We start from the raw sequence: 25,183 nt of genomic DNA, 5'->3' as shown, positions 1-25,183 counted from the left end.
TTACAGAAACCATAATTTTATTTTATTTTTTTTTTAGGTTAGAAATATATGTGCCATTAATATTGCTCTCATTTTTAGGATCTCTCAGAGATGACAGTCATAGCTTCTTCAGTCTCATTTGTTCATTCATTTAATGTCTTGTGGTATAATTCATCTGAACCCAGAACCTTGGAATGATTTATGGCAGTATTTCACAAAAGCCTGCAATAGCTTCCTGTCTCCCTTCTCCCAGCCTATTTTCACCAGCAGGCAGAGCAATTTGGGAAGAATGGAAATCAAATCATGTCATTCCTCTGACCAGAAGCCTTTAGGAGTTACCCAGAGAAAAGGCCAAACTCCTTACAGTTGCCTATCAGGCCTTATGATACGGGCTTACAGTTACCTAGCTGAACTTATCTCCTCCTGCTCTCCCCCTCCCTCACTGCCTCTTAGCCTGCTTGGCTTCTGTCTGTCCTCTGCACCTGCCAGGCACAGATACACTGTTCCCTCTCTCAGGAATGTTCTTTCTTTAGGTAGATGAATGCCTAACTCCCTCATCTCTCTCAGGTTTTGGCCAAATGTTTACCTTCTCAAAGAGACCTACTATGCTTCCCCTCCAGCTTCTTACCCCATTCTGTTGGTTTCTAAAACACTATCACCTTATTATGTGCTACATAATTTACGTATTTGTAATGTTTATTATTCATGTTCTGTCTCCCCTGGGTAGAACATAAGCCTTGCAGGGGCTGGAATATCTGCCTTTTTTGGTCTATTTTGTTCACCAATGAATCCCAAGTGCTTAGAACAGTGTATGACACATAGTAGGTGCTCAGCAGACATTTTTTGAATAAACAGATTTTTAATTTTGGTTTCCCCCCAATATTTAGTAATTTTTATTTCAACCACAAGTACTCTTTAGAAAGACTTGTATTCTACTTATGGCAGCACATTTTATAATAACAAAGCCTAGAAAAAACTGAAATGACTGCTAATAGGGGATTGGTCAAGTAAATAAAGTAACTTAGTTTTGTATCACACAACCATTAACACGATAAAACAAACAAACAAAAATAAAAACAGCAATGAAAGCCAAATTCTCTATGGATACTATATTTCTTAATTATGTAGTCCTGTTTAATCTAGATCAAAATACATGCATTGAAATCTTGTTTACCTCAAAGATAATTGTATAAATAGGCTAAGCTTACTAGACTGTCTTTAAAACAAAGCAAAATGAAGACTGAATGCTTCACTCAAAGAATTCCCCACTCCAAAGTATCTTTGAGAAGTAATAATAATGATAATAAAGGACATTAAACACTTACTGTACGATAGGCACTGATTGGCTGATTTAATCTTCACAATAACCCTATGAGATAAATGTGACTATTGCCCTCATTTTGCAGATAAAGGAGCTATAAGGTCCAGAGAGGATTAGTAACTTGTCCAAGATTACATGGCTAGTAAATGGTGCTACCAAATCCAGTGTTGTTTTTCTTTAGAAAAAGTAATCAAAGTCTCTCTCTCTCTCTAAAAATACTTTACCATCTGTTTCTGCAGTTTCATCTTACATACTTTCCTATATATATGCTCTTCTCTAGTCAAACTCATCTATTTGCCGTTCCCTGAAAATTCCCAGTCTTTGGCCTTGGGCTTTCAAAAACATTCCTTCTGCCTGAAATATCATTCACCACCAGTCATTGCCTGTTAAAATCCTACCTTCACTCCAAAGTCAGAAGTGATTTTGCATTCCTCTAAACTCCCAGAGCACACACATATTGTCTTTAAAATTCATATAATAATTACAATATTCTATCTTCTGTTGTTCTTAAGGATGTGCCTTATTGCTTCTACATTTACTGTTAAATTCCTTGAGGAATAAGGATTACTATATTTCTACATTACTGTTAAATTCCTTGAGTCAATAAGGATTTTGTTGACTAGCTACTACAGTAAGCAAGAAGTTACAAATCTTACAATTTACAGCCCTGTCCACTGTGGTAGCCACTGGCCAGATGCAGGAGTTGAGCACTTGAAATGTGGCTAGTGCCAAATCTTGAAATGATAGTATTTGGGCATGTTGGGTTAAATAAAACATAGCATCAATAACCTTAATTTCACTTGTTTATTTTGTCTTATTTTTCAGCACCTAGAAAATTTCCAAGTATGTTCTGGGTCTCATTATATTTCTGTTGAATAGTGCTGATCTGATATATCCCTTTCTTCTACCCCCCCAATCCTCCTCCAAGTGATGAAACCCATCAACAAACACATGAGTTAAAAAGGGAGGCAGTCCCCTCTTCTGATGCTCAAAAAGGGTGGTGGGCTGTCTCTGGATGGATAATTTTTCTGTTTTACTTGGTCAGATTGTTGTTTTTGTCCTTAAGTCATAGGATTTGGGACCAAGAAACACTATAGTGAAAAAGTTACTTTGTCCATAAGCAAACATTTTGTGTGGGTGTGTGCCTGCAGCACATGTGTTTCTGGAGAGGAAACCACATTTCAATATGAATCTAGCAAAATTATAGAAAGCTTTCTATTTTGAAATAAATTGGCATCATGGCAAACAGAAAGCAAACAGCATCCTCAGACCAGTAATAAATCCTTGATCTATAACATCAGGGTAACATCAGTGCCGCCTTGGCCATAACAGAGAGGCCTCTGAGTTGCCCTCAGCCACGTTTCTCCTACTGCTTGCTGGTGCCGTGTGCTTTAGGCAGCTTCTTTCCAGGCAACCACAGACTGTTTACTGACTGTAATCAAAATGACAGCACACTGTTTTCACAACCGAGTGTTAAGAGTTGATTGCCTTTTTCACTTGGCAACCTGAGGGAACTTTAGAACTAGGATCTTGAGGTACAACTTGCATTCATTCAAGATGGTGGTGCTTACTTTTCTACATGTTACCTGCATTCCTTTGAGGTTTAAAATACAGAGGATTGAGATTTATCTAGCCTGGAGCAGAAAGGTTGTAATCACTGCCTTCAGATCACTTCTACTGGTAAACTCCACTGGAGCACAGGTTGATTTAGGTGGGGCTGAGTTTTGGCTGTCATGTGATTCTTCATCCGTCAGAACCCAGCCATTTGAGGGACCTTCTCTAATTACCCATGCCCCACGAATAGATGATTATAATGCCATACACTCTGATCACTCTCAGATGGTGCCACAGAAGACAATCCAGCAGAATGGAAAAGTTTGATGTGCTCAATCTTTTTAGAAACAAGATTTAATGAAAAGGTAAGGAAGAGAGGGAGGAAAACAGGAGGGGAATGGAGGCTGCAATTCAGATAACCTGTATTCTAGACTTGTGTTTGCCATCACTTGCTGTGACATATTGAACACTCAACATCTTAGGTGTTCATTGTCCACATCTACAAAAGAGAGGGAGAGGAGGAAAATTGACTAGCTCATTTGTAGTGCCTCTTTTGTTTCTAAAGCTCTAGTTCCAGTGTTCAGACTCTGGGACTCTGTACCAGATACACTCCAACATCCATCCCTCTGGGAGAGAATGATAGGTACAACAATAGTCCTGTACTCTGAACAAGGACTATTGAATACTAGACTAGTCATGTAACTGAGCTAGGCTGCGCTATACCTATTAGAGGCTATCTTCATTTCAGAATACTTTGATGAACTATGAGCTTGCTCAGATTAAAACCGTGTTTTTGATGAACAAATATTATGAATGCCTTGAGTACAGCATAGCTGGGCGGTTGGTTGCTGAAAAGAAATATCCCTCACATCCTTTCAACTCTAGATATTCAATTCTGTATACATGATTTCTTCATGTATTTTCTTCATGTAATTCTTATACATGTAACTTCTTCCTAGATGAGAAATTTATACAAATAGAAGTTTTTTTAAAAACTCACAAAACTTTGTCTAATTTTCAGTGAATATGACAAGTCACTTGGTTAAATTCCCTCCCAACCCTGCCAAAATAGGGGCTTTTGAAGTAAAGAGAAGCTGAAAATTTTTTTCTAGGATCTGAATTCAGGTCCCAAAATGTCAGCGTTTTTTTTTTTTCCCCCCCCAGCCACTGAGCACATCATTGGCACCAAAATTAGAGCAAGGGCCTGTGTGCACTGCCCTGATTCAGGTGTCAATGATGCCACTTACTGCAGTAGGAACACACAGTGGAAGGTCTCTGCATGTGAAGGCAGGAAGGATGCTGTTCAGTGATCAATTCTGTTGAGGCTAAAGACAACCAGAACGCCACAGGTAAGAAAAAATTACATGTGATGCAAACTTGTATTTCAGGCAAGGATTTGCAGCAACCAAACTGCTAATGAGAGCCAAGATGGGTGTAGCCTGTCCATCCTGGTTCTACCCAGGGTGGAACATCTAGCAAGTAAGACCCTGGCTAGAAAGGGCAATGATCATGAGGAGAAATGTAAAAGCTAAAGGGAGAAGATGCTAGAAAGGACAGAACCGGAATCTGTGATGTTCCTGCAGTGTTCCAGGTGTGCCCCCTGAATTATCTCCTCAAAGACATGGGTCATTCAGGATTCTGATAAAATTGCTTCTGCAATATTGGGCATTGAATTCACTAATTCTTCAAGTGACCCCCCCTTTTTAAAAAAAATTAATAGATCTCTTTTTTTAGAGCCGTTCTAGGTTTACAAAAAACTGGTTGTGAAGGTACAGAGTCCCCACATTAAGTGTGCCTTTTTATGCTTTAAATATTTAGCCCTGAAACTTTTTATTCGGGAAGAATTTAAGAGAATAAATAGAAAGTATTTTCTCAGGCATAAGATTCTCTAAATTTAGCTTTCCTGAGAGATGTGGATAGTTGAAAAAATGTGTATTATTTTATGATTAAATTGATCTCATAGATTGTTGTCTGAGACGTATCATCGCTATTGTGCGTTTAATGGATGTTTAAAAGAAACGTGCCTTACAGTGACTCAGAATAATTTTAAGACACCTCGTAAACAATGTGTCTAACAAAGGTATAAGAGAGAGTTCACTTTTTTGGCTTTGGTCGTGTAGTTTAACTCCTTTGTGTTAATTTGCATAAAGATCTGCATCATGATTTGGATGTGCTCTGCCGGTTTTTTATTTACTCCTAAGCATTACCCTTTCCCTTTTCAATTGTACTAAATGATTTTGAATGACAAGTTGAAATGCTTTTCCCTAAAGAATCAGGTTAGTTATCACAGTTGTCACCATGTTGGTGGAGGGAATGTTTATAGCAACAATAAATTTTTTACTTTCTATACTCACTGAATAATTTAAGGTGAGCCTTCTTTGAAAAACATGTCTTCTCTGGTTCAGGCTTTAATTCTTATTAACATTTCACTGGTTTGTTTTTTATATTTTCATTGTTTTCTACCCAAGTACTTTGTATATAAAGATAAGACGTCAATTGTTTTTTAAATGATCCGATCCCAGTTTACGAACCCAGGCACTGTTTCACAGACATCCATCATAAATCTAGCCTCAAACATAATATTGTATTTCTTCTGTTTACTGTAGAAGCACCAGCCTCCTGACTTAAAATATGGATATTCTCATCTTGAGATTTAACAGATCTTTTCTCCATGGGGTAATTTTACTGAACAGGTTGACAGAATGGTAGAGGTTGTGAAGAAAGCAGAGTTAAGTAGTAAATATTAAATGATGTTTATCTAGAGGAAAGACTTAGGATATAATTTGCCCTGGAGGACATAGAAGATTGTTTTATTAAAGGCTACCGCAGTCTCCTCCCAGCTGTGGAAAGGACTGCGCCGCAAGAAGCCAACATAAAAAAGCAACTGGGGTGTTAACCCTGCAAATGTCTTCTTAAAGAGTTGAAAAAGCTGACTCACCTTGGTAATGGAATTCCTTTTAAGAAATGCAATTAATTATTAATTCCACTTAGCTATTAGGTTAACTCATTTCTTTCTTATAAATATCACTTTCTGAAAATACACTTTTAAATGTGTTTTGACTTTAAGAAATTTGTTGGTTTACAGATCTGCCTTTCCTCTCAGTCTGCCACAGTAGCAGTTTCAGAAATTAGAAATCAATGTTTTGTTTCCAGTTGGATGACCTGGACATTCAAAGAGTATCTATCAATAGAAACTCTTATTTGATTATTTAAGACTTAATTTTCAAAGGAGCAATTTATGAGGTACAGAATAAAAAGAGAGCGAATCTCTGGTTGTACAAATTGTAGTTCACAGGTGCTTATTTCTGAGCATGCACAATTGTTTGCATTGTTAGTCTGCAAAATATACCATAGCCAGCAGCTGGGTCAACTTTCAAATAGAGGTAAGGGTAGGAAATTGGAGATTTGAAATATAAAACTGCTTAAACATATAGAATAAATACCAGCCTTTCTAACCAAGGAAGAAATAGGACACGAATGTATTTTTTGCTATTTTCCTAAGTATTTGCATAGTCTCTTTACCTAACACACTCCCACTTACTAGAATTTTAAAATTATTTTGAAAGTCATTTCTCGGCTATCTTTTACTTCACTAGCCAACCTTTCATTAGCTTCTCTTATTTTTCTCTGCCTTCCTTTAGTCAGCTCGTTTTCAAACCTGGCCACATATTTGAACTATACTAGCAGAGCTTTTAAACAAACACTGATACCCAGGCTCAGCCCCAGAGAATATAATAGAATTGGTCTAACATGGAGCCAGCATTGCTCTTTTTTAAGCTTCCCAGGTGAATCCAGTGTGCAGCCAAAGCTTATCATGTTGTGCCTTTTTCTCTTTTCTCTCAGAATGTTTGCATATCTATTTCCCTTCAACTGTTCTTTTCTTCTGTTATTTTTATTAGTGAGGTTTTAAAAATCTAATTTTTGTCATTTCTCATTTTTTTTTCTGATTTTCCATTTACTGGTCAAGAAGTTCTCATTCCAGGCACATGTATCTGTTTTGTATTCTTATCTAATACTACCAAATTTTTATGTCAATGAAAGAGAATGCAATGTGATTGTGAATTATACTTTTGTCTGTTCTTCCAATGTTGATATAATAATATACTTTAATTTTCGGTATAGATATATAAGATTGATAGTGGAGCCCAACACAGTGGTTGAAAACTAACATTAAGAATGGATTTACTTGAACTGTAATCATTGTTGGCTATGATTAAAGATCATTTAATATGATATTTGAGAACTTTGAGGCTATATGGGACTCAAGAACAGGTAAATATCATTAAAGGATCGATTTTTGAATTTTAATTTAAAGACAGATTTCAGTAGTTTCAGAACAGGGCAGAAGTGGGAATATTACATATTATATCAACTATCATATCAGTAACATGATAATGACAGCAAGGGAAGCACTAATAGCAACAAAACTGGGGTAAAGAGGATCTATGATGATAATTAAAATTTGGTGACTTAAATATCAGCAGGAAAAACAGAAATATGGGAGGTAATGCATAGGATATTCAAGGGTTTGAAATGAATGTAATAGGAAAATCGCAGGTGGTTGGTTGAGGCCTGGAGTAGTAGATAAGAAATATCAATGTTATTGTGGCTGTGCCTCGAAATGCATTCAAGCCATTTCCTTTCCATCAGGTTTATTTTTCCTCACTGGTAAAAATACTGGTTGGATTGGCAAAAGGAAAAAAAAAAAAAAAAACCTGGCCAAACTCCCTTGGCTGTATCCTGCCTGTAGGTATGTTTTGTTGGATTTATCCAGTATTGTAAATAATTTGAAATAGATGACAGCATTTAACAAGAGGGAGATTTCTAATAAAAATCTGGATTTTTAGCTTCTTTGGAAAAATTGTTTGATTCATCAGTCTCCTAGCCCTAAGATGGAGCTTTCCCTCCTTGGAAAGGATATGGTTGTTAAGGCTGTTCAGTTCTGTAGTCTCAACCTAGCTGGCTTCACTCTTTTTCTTACCTACTCTGCCCATGTAGAAATTTGGAGTTGTTTCCCTAAGATTTATTTACAAGGTAATTTCCAACCATGATATAAGTTCCACGAAAAGAAAGTGCTCAACACTTCATTAGGTAAAACAAAAATAATTTACAAGGAGAAAAATAAATGTCACAAGCAAAAACACTGGGGAGACAGAGAAACTAACAGATGACTGGTTCTTAACTAGAGGCTTAAGCCCTTAAACTGTGTCCTGTTAAGCCCTATGCAAGAATATTTTGGGTTCTAGGGGCGCCTGGGTGGCTCAGTTGGTTAGGCGACTGCCTTCGGCTCAGATCATGATCCTGGAGTTCCGGGATCGAGTCCCACATCGGGCTCCCTGCTCAGCGGGGAGTCTGCTTCTCCCTCTGACCCTCCTCCCTCTCATGCTCTCTGTCTCTCATTCTCTGTCTCGCAAATAAATAAAATCTTTAAAAAAAAATATTTTGGGTTCTAGATCAGAAGCACAGTGTCACTTAGCAGTAATAACTGGGATTTAGTGAATTATTCCAGTCAGAGCTCTTGGGAAAGGAAAAGGACACAATGTTCTGTACAACCTGAGTAAGAATATTCTGAATATTAGGAGATTACAATTCCCCAAAGTGAGCTTCTTGGCAGAAAATGGCCAAAGTTATTTAAAGAGTGACTTCCCATCTTTGAATTCACCCTTTGAATAAAACAATATTCAAGCACCGTTTAATAATTTAAGGACCATCATTTCTTTCACTTTGCTCCAGCACGGAGCTTAATCACATGAAGGGCTCCCTATATGCAGTCTCCGAAAGGATGAAAACCTAATTGAATTATTACAGAAATAACTCCAAACTTTTAAAAGGTTTCTCTGAACTGAAACAACCCCTGAGAATTCCCTTACCCAAACCACCACCTGGCATATGTTTATATGCACTGTATTTGTACAGAATATATATATTTAACATTGTAAACCTGCTTATAAGTTACTTTGCAGTTGTTCTCTATTCATATGTCTTGGGATGAAACGTCTTTAAAATTCTTTCTATAAGGTCCTTTATCACTTCAAATCCTGAAGAAAAGAGGTAGAGTATAAAAAACAATCAATCAATAAATAGGGCACATTAAAATTTGTGGTATCCAGTAGGCATTCATGTAGATTTTAAAGAATTTTTCTCCTGTGGCTAATTATATATCTGGGTGTAGATTCAAATTTTAGGTACCCAGAGAGTTGATACTTGTCAGGCAGTTCATAGAACAAAGCGTGTCTTTGCGTAATAGGAGAGCCAGATTTTCTTTATTACCATATTATCAAGTAAAAGAAAATTAACACTATTCTGCTCTGAAATAGGTATCTACACTTGTTAATATTCCATTAAAATGTATCCGAAGAATGTGTTAATGTTACCTCAGGGTGAAAAATATCAGCAAGTAAAACTGAACTAAAAAGTAGCTTCCTAATCAAAGATAAATATATGATCTTGCAACATGAGCAATAATCCAGTTAGCTTTTCTCCTTCCCAAATTTTATAACTACCTCAAACAACAATCTACCTCAAAAAGTAACAGTTCAGATACCAGATTCTATGTTGAATTGCCATTAAAGTTGTTTCTGGGGTAAAATTCAAGTGGAAGCAAAGATAATTTAGAATTGAAATTAATCAAAATTTTAAAATAGATCCTGAAAGTGCAGAAATGTACTGTTAATATCTTAAATTACATTTCAGGGGCAGGTAGGTAATTCATCTTCATAGCTTGGAGAATTTGTAAAACAACCATCAATATTAAAGTAGAATGAATAATATATTTTTAGATGCCAAACAAAACACTAATTTCAGTGAGTTCACAATGTTCCTATACATGAATGATAATGAGAAAAAGTAATCTGTACAGGCACTCATGCAAAGAAATTTCACTATCTAGTCACGTGTTCATTCTTTAGTGGGAAAAAAAGCACCTTTGTCTTCATATCCTTATATTTATGAGTGCATTCAGTTAATTTCAACCCTAAAAATAAGGAACCACAAAAGCTGGAGTTACCTAGAATCAAGGAAGGCGGACTAACCAACAAATTCCAGGCAGAGCACAGTGTAATTGAGAAATCTTCCCTTAATGTCTTTAAGCCTCCCAAACTCTCAGCCTTCTCACATCTGTCTAGTCGTGAGCCCATTAAGTCATCTTGGCTACCATGAAGATGAAAATGACAGTGCAGTTACTTGAGTCTGTGTAAAGAGGCCCAGGGTAGTTGAAGGGCAGGATTAGGAGGCCTGGGGTGCTGAATGGCCATCCCAGCTGTAGCTCCCAAAGATCCCACGAGCACAGAGCTGTCAAGAGCACAAAACTGCACGTAGAGAAAACATTTGGAGGGAAGTAGGGATTTTGCAGTATATCCACAATTTCATCAGGCACAATTTGCCTTTCCACCTTTTATTGTATCATTAATAGGACTTAAGCAGGAGAGTTTGTGAGTTGATCACATAGCCAACACATGTGGTCATTTCTGGGATTTAGGCTCTGTAATTTGATGGCCATAGTAGAAATTTTGGGGTATTTAAATGTTCTCGGTGAAACCTAGATTTTCTTTGTGAATCTTCAAAGAGGACTTTAGTCTGATAAGTATATCTGTTAAGGCACAAGTGAAATAAAGCTCCTTGCCCCTAATTTGTTAAAAAGAAGAAAGGCTTTGAAGTGGAGTCCATGATAATGTATCATTGGGCCAAAGAATGGTTTTTTAGAAGGTATTATGAGAGTTCTTTAAATTCACAGGAAATGCCCAGGATGTTAGCACTAATCCGTATTATTATAGGGAGCACATTTGTTTTTGTTGTTGTTGTTTCAGCAAGGGCATTCTTCCAGGATGAGAATTATTATTTTTCAGCTACAGAGTTTCTTGGCAGTTTCATTCTGTCCTTCCTGTTGTGGTAGAAGATATTATATCACCATCACTAATATTGGGGGGCAGGGGAAGAGGGGAGGGTGACCATCCAGTCATGTCCCAGGATGTATAATAAACACTGAACAGACATTATTTATTTACACAATCCTGCAGCATTAGGTGCTATCATTCCTATTTTATAGGTGAGGTAATAGAGGCTTAGAAAGTTTAAATACTTTGTCATTTAATAGTGAAGCTAGGATTCAGTCTGTCAGCCCTGCTCTTCTTCACTTCTCCATATTGCTTCCCGGTCGTTTCCACCACAGAAGGAACTGGCCAGGGACCTTTAAACCATCTCTAGTCCTCTATTTTTCTTTTTTAAATATATATATATTTATTTATTTAAGATTTTATTTATTTATCAGAGAGAGAGAGAGGGAGGCAGAGGGAGAAAGCAGGCTCCTTGCTGAGCAAGGAGCCCGATGTGGGACTTGATCCCAGGACCCTGGGATCATCTAGTGCTCTATTTTTCTATCTTCAGGTTTAGTGCACCATTAGTGGTAATATACAACAACAAGTGGTAATATAAATATACAATATACAAGAGTTAAAGATGTATCATATCACAGTTAAGCTGAGAGATCAATTGGTGAAAATCCAGGTAAATTAGAATCATAAAATTTTAAAAATGAGAAGTGTCCTTATATATTTTTTATTCTAATAACCGTACAGGCAAGGAAAATGTACTTCAGTGATAAATGGTGTCCTTTCTGAGGTGATAAAGCTCATTAGTAGAACTTGAATCAGAAACTCAGACTTCCAGCTCAGTGCTCAACCTATTTATCTGTAGTACACCGTTAAACTACAGTATTATTTGGGGTGTCTGAGTGGCTCAGTCAGTTAAGCATCCAACTCTTGGGTTTTGGCTCAGGTCGTGATCTCAGGGTCGTGAGATCGAGCCCCATGTTGGCCTTTTCGCTCAGCACAGAGTCTGCTTGAGCTTCTGTCTCCTTTTCCCTCTGCCCCTCCTGTTTGTGCTCTCTCTAAAATAAATAAATCTTCTTAAAAAATTAAAGTATTTTTCTTACAAATGAAGTCACTGTTAGATTCTTCTAAAGAGTAAGATACCCAAACTTACTTGATATATCACTTAATCAAAACAGGTTTGATTTCCAAAATTTTTCAAAGAGCCAGTTTTGTGAAGAACTCTGTGTACATATGCTCTTCACATCATGACTACGTATATAGACAAATAAGAGATTATTGCAACTATACTGAAAAAAATTGCTGATATCGAGGGCTAAAATATAAGCATCCATTCATAAATGTAAAACAGTTCAGTCAAGACCAGCTCTTGTGTTTACATAGCACAAAGTTACTCAAATTCAGTCCCCTGTAGAGAAGCATGAAGTATACAATACACTGAAGCCAATTAACATCCATTTCTGGGAACCCTTTTCAAAGAAACAGTTTTCTTCATATCCTATAGTAGGAGTTCTTCTGAAATACGCAAGATTCAGGGCTTTTCTCCGAGGCAACCACTACTTTATGTTTTTAGGGGGAATATTATTGATACTCAGTGTAAAATATTGAGAAATCAGTATTTTGCCATATCATTAGAAATTACAATTGCTTTTAAATACTCAAATTCTATCCTTAGGCCATTTTGACCAGTAATGACTGGAAACCCAGGTCTTTATTTCACATAGGACACACAGTACTTGGAGTGCTTGTGTTGAAATTTTTCCATGCAAATTCCTACCAGCACTTCATGCCTTTATCTTTGTCCTCATATGCTACATTACACCACCTGTTGTATTAAAAAATAAGAACTTTACGATATTTAAAACCCTTCTTTCAATTAATACCTACAGATTTTCTGCCAATAATTTCTCATTCCAAGTATGTGATTGCTAACTGAATGCAACATTTGTGGTTATGCTCTAAAATATTTTAAAGAAAACTACAGAAAATATATGTTATAGATAAAGTAAGTAATTGTTTTATGGCACAAGTGGCTCTCCCTGGTAATTAATAATAATAATAACCAGTTGTTAAATCTACACAGAAAAAAATAAACAGAAATATATCAAGCTTCTGAGATAATTCATCAAGAAAATACAATACCCTTTAAGTCAATTAATTTAAAGACAAATATTTAATATAAAAATGAACATACTAACATATAAAAGAAATAATACATTATGGAGCATATAGGGATCACTTTATTATTAAAAGGTTAAATCTCTTTTTAATGGTTAGTATTGGTTATCTTCTTCCCTCCATGAAAATAGATTATTATACCTCTATATTGTTATCACTCCCTATACACATGGCCCCTCCAAAGCTGTTAAATCAAAGACTAAGCACAAGAATGATAGTTCCAATTTCACTATACATTTATGTTTAAAAAATACTGGGCACACTGGACATTCAAATAGGTGATGTACAGCCACGAAATCCATTAGGTCAGCTTTGTGCAATAAAAAATATTTTCCTTGAATACAATTAATCATAACAATCTGCATGGCTCAAAAACACGAGATCAGTGATGCCTAGTCTCTACCATAAGTCACCATTTCTAGACAGAGGCTCTATTTCCTTTGAGAGATAAAGGAATAGTAAGCAGTTTACACATCAAATGATGACTTCGGTTCCTGAAATTTAAATTAAAACAGCATTAGGTCAAAAATAGCAGCATGAAGATGATTTTAAAATAAGAAAAATGATCTGGTGGCTAGGTTCTATGGTGCAGATAATTAAATGTTTTGCCAGCTTACCTGATAAAACAGAGCTTGACAGATCACAGCATAACAAAGCCCCGTATCCAAGATGGTTAGAGTATAAGGTGCCTTTCTCTGCAGTTGTTCAGATTTTTGGCCACAGAGATTTACAGATTAATTACAGTGTTTTTTTCTTTGCTTTCTCTGTGGACAAGAAAACAAAGAGACCTTTCCAGAATCCTCTCTGCTTATGCCTCCGCTTCCTGTTCTGAGATTCACTCTATGGTACCCAACATATATCAGAAAACAGCTTTGGGGGGGGGGGGGGGGGGGAAGCTGACAGCTCTCAACATGGTACCGCCATCTACTGGCAGACACACAAAATTGAACAAAAGGAAAAACATCCTCATTATTCTTTATAAGGTAAAATGTAACATCTCCCTGCATATGAGTATGTACAAAGAGACTCCCATACTCACTTATTTGTACCTCACCAATATTTTGTAAGTTTACAAAGGTTATTCACTCATAAACTATCACAATGAACATAAAACCTACAAATATCTGTTTGAAAATTACATTTTTAGATTACCTTACACCCTGCAGGTAGAGTTCTGCAAAAATCTCTCTTGTGGTTTGTGCTGGTCTTCTGAAAATTTTTTCTTCTCATGGGATGGATTATTTTCCAAGTGAGTAATCTGACTCCTTAAAGAACAGTGTAATACACATTTACTGATAGTCTTTTGTGTTGCTTTTGGTAAAACATTTACAAGAAACAATATCTGAATGTAGAAAGGTATTCTAAACTTTAGCAAGGTCTAGCTAAGTTAGATCTGTGGATTATTTTGGTGTGTGTATATGACATGAGGAACAGTTAAATTCACCTTACATGAGATAATTCAAATCAATTATATCTATGTCTTTAAAATACTTGAGAAAACATTGTTTGTAAGAATCTTGAAGCATGCAATACATAAGCAAAATGAAAATGATTTTTATCAGTTTATTAAAAGAGGTTTGTCATGAAACTGCTATTCATTTTATTTGACTTTTTATATTTACTTTAGAGCAAACAACTATAATTTTATTAGTTTATCACTAATTAATTAAAATATATTCATATTGATGGAGCACCTTAATATATGTTAAGTGCTGTATTAGCTTTGAAAAGACAAAGATAAAAACATATGGTGCCTGACATCAAGGAGCTTATGTATAATGGAGAGACAAATATAGCAGGTACCATATTTTCAAGCTATGTGCTCAAGGAGTGTTATTTACTTTGTTTTTAATTCCAGCCACATTTTGCCTAATGGCAGAAAATAAATCTAGTCAGTTAGAGGTAGACTGAGTCACTTGAGGCTGTTCCCAATGATTTCAAGTTTATACTAAACCAATGTACAATTTTCCTCTTCCATCTTCTTACACAGGGATTGATTTAAGTCCAGGAATGCTTACATATGTGGAGAAAGCAGAGTATGGTTCCCAGCCTCCTGCTTTTCTATGTGGGCATCCAATGAGGTGTAGAATCCTGTATGATTTTTGGGCACCAAAATCCCTCCATATGGACATCTACCAACATGCCCGCATTCCCCTTTGGTTCCAGAAACACCATCCATCCAATTTAGCATGGCAGCATCCCCTCTTCATAAGCATTAGCTACCTCAGGTTTTGTCAGCTCTTCCTCTCAGGTAACTTTTGTTCCTGTCCTCGGGGAAGGAAGGAACACAGCTAGCAGGCTTCCAGGGTCACTCTGGGCTGTAAGTGACTGATACAAGTCCCACATCTGAGGCACTGCACACCACCATCTCTGTGTTGTTTCCATCTCCTGGAGCATGGGTGCTCTGTGGGCTTCAGACAAGTGAGGCACAATCTCTGCTACCCTGGAATATTCCAACTTCTCATCTCTCTACCTGTTTAGCTAAATCTGGGTGAGCAAGCTATGTAGGGGGCCCCATCAGAGACCCTCTTCGGTTGGGTTCCCTTGCTTCTTCCCAAACTTCCTTTCCAGCCCCCCCAAAATTTTGTTTGGATCTCTCTTCCGTCTGTGCCAGTAGTAAACTGGATCCACAAGTTTTCCTCTCATATCTTTTTGTCTTATACCTAATATATTAATTTTCTAGGGCTGCTGTAACAAAATACCACACAGAGTGGCTCCCACCAGCAGAAACTTCTTGTCTCACAGTTCTGGAGGTTAGAAGTCCTAAATCAAGGTGTCAGCAGGGCCCCACTCCTTCTGAAACCTGTAGGGGAAGGCTGTCCTTATCTCTTCCAGCTTCTGGTAGCCCAGACATTCCTGGGCTGTGGCAGCGTAACTGCAGTCTCTGTTTCCATCTTTCCATGCTGTTTTCCCTACATCTCTTGGCATAGTCTTTCCTCTGTGCATGCCTGTCTCTGTGTCCAAATTTTCCCTTTTTATAAGGACACCAGTCATTTTGGATTAGAGTCCACCCTAATGATTTTTATGTTAACTTGATGATCTCTGTAAAACCCTATTTCCAAATAAGGGTATTTTCTGAGGCACTGGGGATTAGGACTCCAATATACTTTTTTTTTGGCAGGAGGGTAGACACAGTTCAACTTATAACACTTAAGACCAAAACCTTTTAAATTTAAAATGCAAGAATCTGATGATTCTTTCCACTTACGAAATCATAGCTTTGGTATCTGGCCAGAATTTGGAGGGGAGTGGGTGGAGGGAAGATCTTCAGGTAATAGTGAAGAAATTCATTAATAATAACAACAATAACAAAACCCAACATTTATTCAGTATTATGTGTCAGATACTCTTCTAAGCACTTTGAGTATATTCACTTAACCCTCACCTATAGGAAGAATTATACACATTTTACAGATGAAACAAATATGGAGTGAGGTAAGAACACAGTAACTAGTACTTCATATATCACCATGCATATGACACCAATATGCACTGAGTCCTGGAGAAGCATAAAGGAAATGATCTTTTATTAATTTAGACCACTGCTATTCACACATTTAATGAAAATTCATGACATTTTACTATTTCATTATGTAAGTTTTCTGTCATGAAATATTTTCTATTTTCTAGGAACTTTTATGTTTTTTTTCTAGTCACAGCCAAATTATCCTTGCTCACCACTACTTTACTAAATGTTCATTAACTCTGCCAGTCCCTAGCACCCCATGCTAATTTCTCCACCAGTAATAATAATTAGAAGTATATTCATTCTGATGACCAATTTTGGGCATATACTCAAAAGAACATACACATATACTCAAAAGATTTTTCTGATAGTGTTTTCTGAGGAACTGATTACTGTATGGGTATGTATGTGTGTATGTGTTTTAAACTATTCTAAGGACAATAAGAATTATCATAGGATGAAATTTTGAGGAAGAAAAAAAATGCAGTTCTATAACAAGTAGCATTATACAAATTTAATAGAATTATTACAAATTTAATAGATTTATATAACTATAATAAACAATATAAATTAAAAATATAAATAATGCCAAATTTAATAGAATTTGCAGGTAATATTAGTCTCATCTGATTTACATATTCATTGCTAATATTTTTAATTGCTTCACTAGATCTGCCTATGAGTAACAATTATTATTCCAATGTCCAAACCTAATTTAGAATTCCCTTTAAAGTTTTTCTAGATATCTTCTGCTCTTTTCCATCCCTACCTTACAATTTGGAACAGTGGTCCCCTAGGTCTAGTCCAAATGCAAAAATAGTATAAATGTAAATATGAAGAATCAAGACAATGTATGGAGCTAAGGTAAATATATAAATAGTATAATCAATATCCTGGAGAAATAAAAATATATTGCATCTATGAAGTGGGAAATGGGAAATACTGGGGGAATAATAAAATATAATAAAGAGTGCTCATAAATTATATAAACCATACATAAAGCAGAGGAAAAATAAGTAGTCTGAAAGGAAAAATTAAAGACATCTCTTAGAAAGTTGAACTAAACACAAGGATATGAAAATACGATAAGAAAAAGAGCATCAATCCCAAAGTGAAAAAAAAAAAGTAAATGTGTTACAAGAAAAATTTCCAGAAATTAAAAGACTCACTAAAAATTCACTTTATGATATAAAGGAACACACATTGAGATGCATTATAAAATTTCAAAACATAAAAGGTAAGGAAACAAAAAAGAATCAGATCACCATCAGACTTACTAACAATAAGTGTTAGTAGGAAACAAGGAAGGAAGGATATCAAAAGGTGTAGAGAACATTGTTTTATAGTTTTGTTCCCAGCCAAGCTGGAAAATCACATCTTGTATGAGAACCAAATAAAGGTATTTCAGATAATCTAACCAACAAAATTTTAGATTCTCTCTGTCCTTTCATGAAAAGTCATTTGAGCATATATTCCAGCTCCCCTCAACCAAAAAAAAAAAAAAAAAAAAAAAAAAAAGGAAAGGAAGGGAAGGGAAGGAAAAGAAAACCAAGGAAGACAAAGACATGATATCCAGAAAACATTCAAATTCATCTGTGAATCTGCCTAGAGAGGAGTAGCATCCTATCCCAGAATCAAATTTTTGTGGAGGCTGAAAATACAATCATTCCACATTATAAGGTGAAAACAAAGGATATCCACAAAGGAAATCTGTTGTAAGTATCAAACACAAATGGGATGATTAATTCCTTTCTGTCGCCTATTGATGTGATAGATTGCATTAATTCATTTTTGTTTTTTGTTTTTTTAAATATTTATTTATTTTGGGGGGGTGGAAAGAGAGCACACGAGCGGAAGAGGGAGAGAGAATCTCAAGCAGACTCTGCTCTGAGTGTGGAGCCTGATGTGGGGCTTGATCTCATGACTCTGAAATCATGACCTGAGCAGAAACCAAGAGTCGAATGCTTAACCAACTGTGCCACCCAGGCTCCCCGCATTAATTCATTTTTGAAAGTTGAACTGATCTAGGCCACATTTTAGTAACTAGTTTGAATAAGACAAGAAAAACAAATGATAATTATTGTGCCAATATACCTTAGAGCAAAAAGAAAAATAAATGTCAGTAAAGAGATCTTTACTCTTTTTTTGCTAAAGAAGTTCATTTTATGTGAGCAGGTTTTATCATTTTAAATACAAAGGAGAAAAGGGAGAAGTGACCAGAAGAGTGATATAATTTGCTATGATTCTAGCTTCATTGTGGGTTGTATGCTTTCCTTCTGCAGATGGAAGGACAGGTGATTTTCAGGTCTTCAGTAAGTGGGTCCTGAGGTTTAGGTAAAATAGTTATTGGTTACAAGTATAGGGCTTCTGGAACCTTAGTGGTATTTGACAACACTTTGTAAACATATCCTGCATAAATCATAGAAATTCATAATAGAATAGAACTAATAACCTTCAGTTAGGACTTTTGAGTTGGTCTCTTTCTTCCTTCAGTCTCTGGTTCCTCAGAATCTTCGAAAATTTTGTGGGTAGAGCTCTAACTCTAGGGGCTCTGTTTTAATTTCATAAGCTTTCATAGCCAAATGATACTTTTTCATAGCATCTATAAACTTTATGATAAAATTCCCAGACCCAGGCCACACTTTCCTGTTTCCTAGACTTATTTCCAAAACAATGTTTAAAGGAACACTATTATCCTGTTGGATCAGTGAGGTGCCATTATATACCTACCAGAATGGCTAAAATTATAAAGGCTAATACTACTAAGTATTGGTGAGGATCTGGAGCTACGGAAACTCTCATATACTGCTCATAGGAATGTAGATTAGTACAATCACTTTGAAAAACAGTTTGGTATTATCAACTAAAGCTGAACCTAAATGTAGCCTGTGAGCCAATGAGTTCTACTCTTAAGTATACATGATAGAGATGTTTGCATATATATAAGAATGTATAATACAGGAGTACCCAACATTATTGAAAACTGTTCAAAGGAGTAGAATCACAACCTCCATCAATAGGAGAATGGATAAAAGAATTATGATATATTCTTAATCCATAATATTGTACACAGATGAAAATGAAGGAACTAAAACTATTCCCTGAAACATGATGAATTTCACAAATACGACACTGAGCAGAAAGAAGGCAGACACATGTAAATAAGACATTGTGATTATTCTTACTAAATTTAAGAACAGGTAAAATGAATTCTAATACTAGAAGTTAGATTAGTGGATCATCTTGAGATAAGGTAGTCTTTGGCAAGAATCTCATGACCCTGAAATCATGACCTGAGCAGAAACCAAGAGTCGGATGCTTAACCAACTGTGCCATTCAGGCACCCTGCATTAATTCATTTTTGAATGTTGAGAATGGGGCTGATCTGGGAGCTCGTATAATTTTATTTCTTCACCTGGGTGGAGGTAACACAAGGATTCACTTCATGATCATTAATTGAGTCCAACATTTATGTTTGGGACATTTGTTTTGTATGTGGGTTATACTGAATTTTTTTAAAAGGCACATTAAGGGTTTAACAGTTCTCACTTCTCATGGGAAGAAGGAATGAAGGATGAAATCTATGGAAATTTCAGGATTTGCTCTGTATATATTTCTGTTCTGTTTGAACCTTGGGCAATTCCATGTGTGTGCATTATTAGTGTAATTTTTAAAACAGTTAAGGTATTAAAAAGACATTAAATATACACCTTCATGCCATTTACATTTATCTCTCAGTTGTTCCCTTTTGAGTCTAGAATGGATCCTTTCTGCTGTCTGAAGAGATTCTGGAACCTGCCTTCTTCTGGAAGGCCTCATTCATGTTTATATTCAGCTTCCGGTGCTTCTATCTTTAGTCACCTTCATAGCAAAGCTACCTACTACTATGCTTGCATTTATTTTTATTATTATTAAGTAAACATAATCCACATTATGTTCTCTGTACCTTTACACTTCGGTAGTCCATTTTATTTAATTAATTTATTTATTTTATTTATTTATTTGAGAGAGAGAATGAGAGACAGAGAGCATGAGAGGGAGGAGGGTCAGAGGGAGAAGCAGACTCCCCGCCGAGCAGGGAGCCCGATGCGGGACTCGACCCCGGGACTCCAGGATCATGACCTGAGCCGAAGGCAGCCGCCCAACCAACTGAGCCACCCAGGCGCCCTCGGTAGTCCATTTTAGATCTTAATCTTCTGCTGATAAATACTGACACTAACTCATGTTTGCCAGTGTTTCATATATAAGGTGTTGTAAATTATTAAAAGGAATATGGTCTTCTTCTGATAAAAGATAATGCAATACTTTTACATTCATTATGTCTTTTTTTTTACTTTATAACATCTCTAAAAGTTGAGAAGTATAGATACTTTTCACCTTTTTTTAAAGATTTTTAATTAATTTATTTGAGAGAGAGAGAAACAGCGTGAGAAGGGAGAGGGTCAGAGGGAGAAGCAGGCTCCCCGCTGAGCCGGGAGCCCGATGTGGGACTCGATCCCAGGACTCCGGGATCATGACCTGAGCTGAAGGCAATCGCTTAACCAACTGAGCCACCCAGGCACCCCACTTTTCACGTTTTTAAGGTGGTAAAAATTGGTACAGAAAAGCAAAATTACATGGTGGTAAAAATCAGTCTAAAAAACAAGATAATTGTCAATTTAAAGTCTACTCAGTAGACAAAGTGATTTTATATCATGGACTCAAATATCTCAGATACAGTAACTGTCAAAATATTACCTATAAGGTATCCTTTGATTTAGTAATATTAAAATATTTTACCCTTATTATAAAAGAGTAAAAAATATTCCATTTTCAAGTGGTTTCCAATATAGATTCCCCTCCATGTTGTTGCTATACAACTATGTAATTGCAATTTTCAGAAGGTATGTTGGCCACTATGCCAAGAGTTGCTATTCCCTCAGTTTGAAATTTCTGTCATTGCCCTTCTCATCCACATTTCATTCCAGCATGTGGCCAACTGCTATTTATTCTTAAAGACTCAGTTAAGATAATGAACTTGATATCCTATCCTGCTCTCTCCATAAATGATTTACAAATGCTCATCTGCATTCTTCGGAATATATGGGTAGCGTTATGTTATTTGGTTATATTTTGTTATATTGTATGGTAGTATTTTTCATACTGCATTGTAAATGTTGGCTTATCTGCTTCCAGTCATCCTCTTCAACACTCTTATACAAGACTATGAGGTCCTTGAGAGCAAACATTTACCTTTTTACATCCTTTTCTTTACTAATATAATGCCTGGCACATAGCACATGCTCAATAAATATCTGTTATGCATAGGATGGTATTGTGTGACTATGCATACCTTCGTGTACTAATTACCTCTTCCATTCAGAAAGCCAGTAATGAGGAAAGCCTTGTCATCTAATACCAGAATTAGCATAAGATTTTACTTATTTTACTTTGTTTTTAAAAGGTAGGCAAATTTATTCCACCTCACTAATAGTGTAAAACTGTGGTAATCTGTACCTAAGTGCAAGGTATCAACTTGATTATAACTTTTCAGTATTATCTTTCATACTATTGTTCAAATTATTAGAAGTGAGAATGTGTCATCCATTCAAATGACTAAATACTCTTAGATGCTTGCAAATGCCCATTGTTTACCGTGGGGTTTTGTTAGGAAAAGACAGATGTGAAGCAGATATGGCCAGATACTGGAGATAGACTTTTCTGCTTCTCTCAGGAAAGATCACTGGATAATTACCCATATGCACACACACTCTCCACTCTAGGGCTTTGTGACTAAGCAACAGGCTTTTTTTCCTACACAAACTTTGTTAGTATGACACTGTCAGACTATCAGATCAGCTAAGCTAAAGGGAAAAATGCAGTGTTGTTTTTTCCATGAGCTCTTCGCATCTAGTACTAATTACAAGCAAGCACTTAGAAAATTCATTTATACAATCTCTCATTCTGCCTTCTAAAATTTGGCTCATGCAAGTAAGTATGTCCAAATCTATACATGATTAAGTCAATATGGAAAGAATTAAAATTTTAATTTGGTAGGCTCTCTTTCATTTTTGAAAATATTTACTTGACCTTACATTAAATTTTTATTGTTTAACATTTTTTGTTGTTACCTCAATAAAATAGGAAGCTAAAAATAGGAAACTGTGGGGCGCCTGGGTGGCTCAGTTGGTTAAGCGACTGCCTTCGGCTCAGGTCATGATCCTGGAGTCCCGGGATCGAGTCCCGCATCGGGCTCCCTGCTCGGCAGGGAGCCTGCTTCTCCCTCTGACCCTCCCCCCTCTCATGTGCTCTGTCTCTCTCATTCTCTCTGTCTCAAATAAATAAATAAAAAATCTTTAAAAAAAAAAAAAGGAAACTGTGCTTAGACAATATATCTTCTAAGTCTAGAGAGTGGAACTTTCTGAAAAACTTTATTTTATGGAAGCCTATAAAAACTTTATTTTATGAAACCTTTTATTTAGATTATCAATTTTAAAAGAGGAATTTAGCCCAAAAAATCCCTCACAGTTTGTATGTTCATTTTATTAGTGGAGGAAAGAAATCAAAGGAATTATTTTTTAATCAGTTTAATCACAATTGAAATTATATATTCATATTTCAGAAAATTACTCTTAAGTTGTTTACAAAGGTAAATAGGCTAATGCAACTTTCCAGTGTGCTGTGGACAGGAAGAGTAGTTGTTAAGAAAAGTATGAAGATGGGGGATGGCTGGGAGGGATTGGAAGAAAAATCTAGAAAAGAAGCAAGACACTCCATCTAATAGATGGAGGCCAGCAGGAAAGGCATAGAGAAACATAGAATGTTACTGTTGTAGACCTGAGAAAGGTAATGGTATGCATGAGCTGATGAAAGTGGAGATAGACAAGGGGCGACTGGGTGGCTCAGTCGTTAAGCGTCTGCCTTCGGCTCAGGTCATGATCCCAGGGTCCTGGGATTGAGCCCCGCATCGGGCTCCCTGCTCCGCGGGAAGCCTGCTTCTCCCTCTCCCACTCCCCCTGCTTGTGTTCCCTCTCTCGTTGTGTCTCTCTCTGTCAAATAAATAAATAAAATCTTTAAAAAAAAGAAAGTGGAGATAGACAAAAGAATTCGGATTTGAAAGATATTACAGAGTTTATGTTGTCTATATGAATTTCAGTCTATGTTCAGGTGTGTGAAAAATAATATTGATGATAATTTCAACTTCAGTGATTACCAGGGCACCTCTACCCATCATATCAAAGTTCCAGAGTCTTGCATGGGACTGGGCATGATGGTGGAAGTGAGGGGTTCAATCTTTGGTCATATATTTGCATAGGTTGCAATAATTCAGTTATTCAATAAATATTATTGAGTGTCTGCTGTTTGCAAAGAACTGCTTTTGGTGCTTGGAACATGTCAGCGAACAAAACAAAGATCCCTGCCTTCATGAAGCTTGTTTTTAGGGGTGGAGAAGATAGAGACAATAAATGATAATCATAATAAATTAATTATATAATATGTTAGAAGATGATTAGTATTGAGTAAAGAAATAAAAATTAAAATGTACTGAAAGGGATTAGAATAGTCGATGGGGTAGGAGGTTGTAATTTTAAGTTGGGTGATCATACAGAAGGGTTTATTAAGATGATAACATTTAAGCAATGGCTTGTGTCTTTGGCAAATTTTGTCAAAATATTTTATGAAGCTAGGAATCTAGGTGCCTGGGTTACATCTTTTGGATATAAAAGTCAGCCATTCCACTTTAAAGTCTTATCCCTCTCCAGGCTGGTACTAGAGAAGAGGGCCCAAATTCCTGTTTCTCAATTACCTACTGCTCTCAATCTACACATCATTTCAAGGGATCTCTGTTGAAACCTCTTATTTTCAGTTGCTTCTCTAAATTTGTCTTCATTCTTTCAAACACTAGCCTCCTCCTTGTTCCTTCACACTGTGCTTTTATAACCTGCTATTTTCTATTAAGTTTTCCAGCTTTAGTAGTTGTGACAAGTTTGGGGTGCATTTGCTGTAAACTTTGTGTACTTTCTCAGAGTCTCTTGCAACTCTCCTTTCTCTTACTTGATATCTAACTAGACCATGTTTCCCTCCTTTGGACTTGAAACAAACACTATAATATTCAAGTTAGGGGAATCTACTTTCCTGAGTGGCTGCTGAGTGAATAGATGATGCAACCCAGAAATGCAGGTAGTTAGCTTTCCATGGCATCAACCTTGACCAAAGGTAGTAAGTCCAATTGAGTGTCCACAACCTGGGCATGCAAGAAATACCACATTTCCTTGCCTTCTATGAACATATTTTATTTTGACTTTGGTGCCCCATCCCACTACAGTGACAGGAAATTCAAACTGTTATTTTTAGGATTTATTGTCTCCCTCCCCCATCATGCAGAAGTGAAGTCTTCAAGGTCTTACCCAATGCCATTAGTCTTCTATTTAATCAGTTTGCTTCTTAGGTTTTCATTGATTTGTCTATCTGAACTTTAACTTCTCTGTCACTTTGGCACAAAATATATGACAATAAATATTAAATTGCTCATTTTTAGTGGGTACAGTGACTGGCATTGTGTTAAGTGCTTCACATGTATTATTTTCATTTAATCCTCATAACTCTATGTGGTAAGTATAGGTGTTGCCTTCATTTTAATTTTAAAAATGTAGAAATTGAGGCTCCAGGAGGTCAAGTAACTTGACCAAAATTACACAGCTGGTGAATTTGGAATAGAATGTCAAAGTTACAGCATTGACTTTTTTTTTTGAGAGAGAGAGAGAGACAGAGAGAGAGTGTGCGTGCGCAGGGAAGGGAGGGGCAGAGGGAGAGGGAGAGAATCCTAAGCAGCCTCCCTGCCAGCAAAAAGCCTGAAGCAGGGCTCAATCTCATTATCCT

At 36.4% G+C, this 25,183-nt stretch overlaps 1 protein-coding gene across 1 annotated transcript in view; it reads right to left on the bottom strand.

The window, feature by feature from the left end:
- The window catches only part of SCN3A (sodium voltage-gated channel alpha subunit 3), a 115,013-nt gene extending 101,320 nt beyond the window's left edge, over positions 1 to 13,693 (bottom strand). The window contains exon 1 of the mRNA XM_035007868.1: positions 13,476 to 13,693. The gene's annotated coding sequence lies outside the window, so the exon portion shown is untranslated. The remainder of the gene's footprint in view (positions 1 to 13,475) is intronic.
- Between the last annotated feature and the right edge of the window lie 11,490 nt (positions 13,694 to 25,183).

Source organism: Mirounga leonina, unplaced genomic scaffold, assembly GCF_011800145.1.
Source record: "Mirounga leonina isolate KUSES-001 unplaced genomic scaffold, KU_Mleo_1.0 Mir_151, whole genome shotgun sequence".
Taxonomy (NCBI): domain Eukaryota; kingdom Metazoa; phylum Chordata; class Mammalia; order Carnivora; family Phocidae; genus Mirounga; species Mirounga leonina.
Note: the sequence above shows the minus strand (reverse complement) of the source record. Positions and strands in the feature narration are given on the sequence as shown.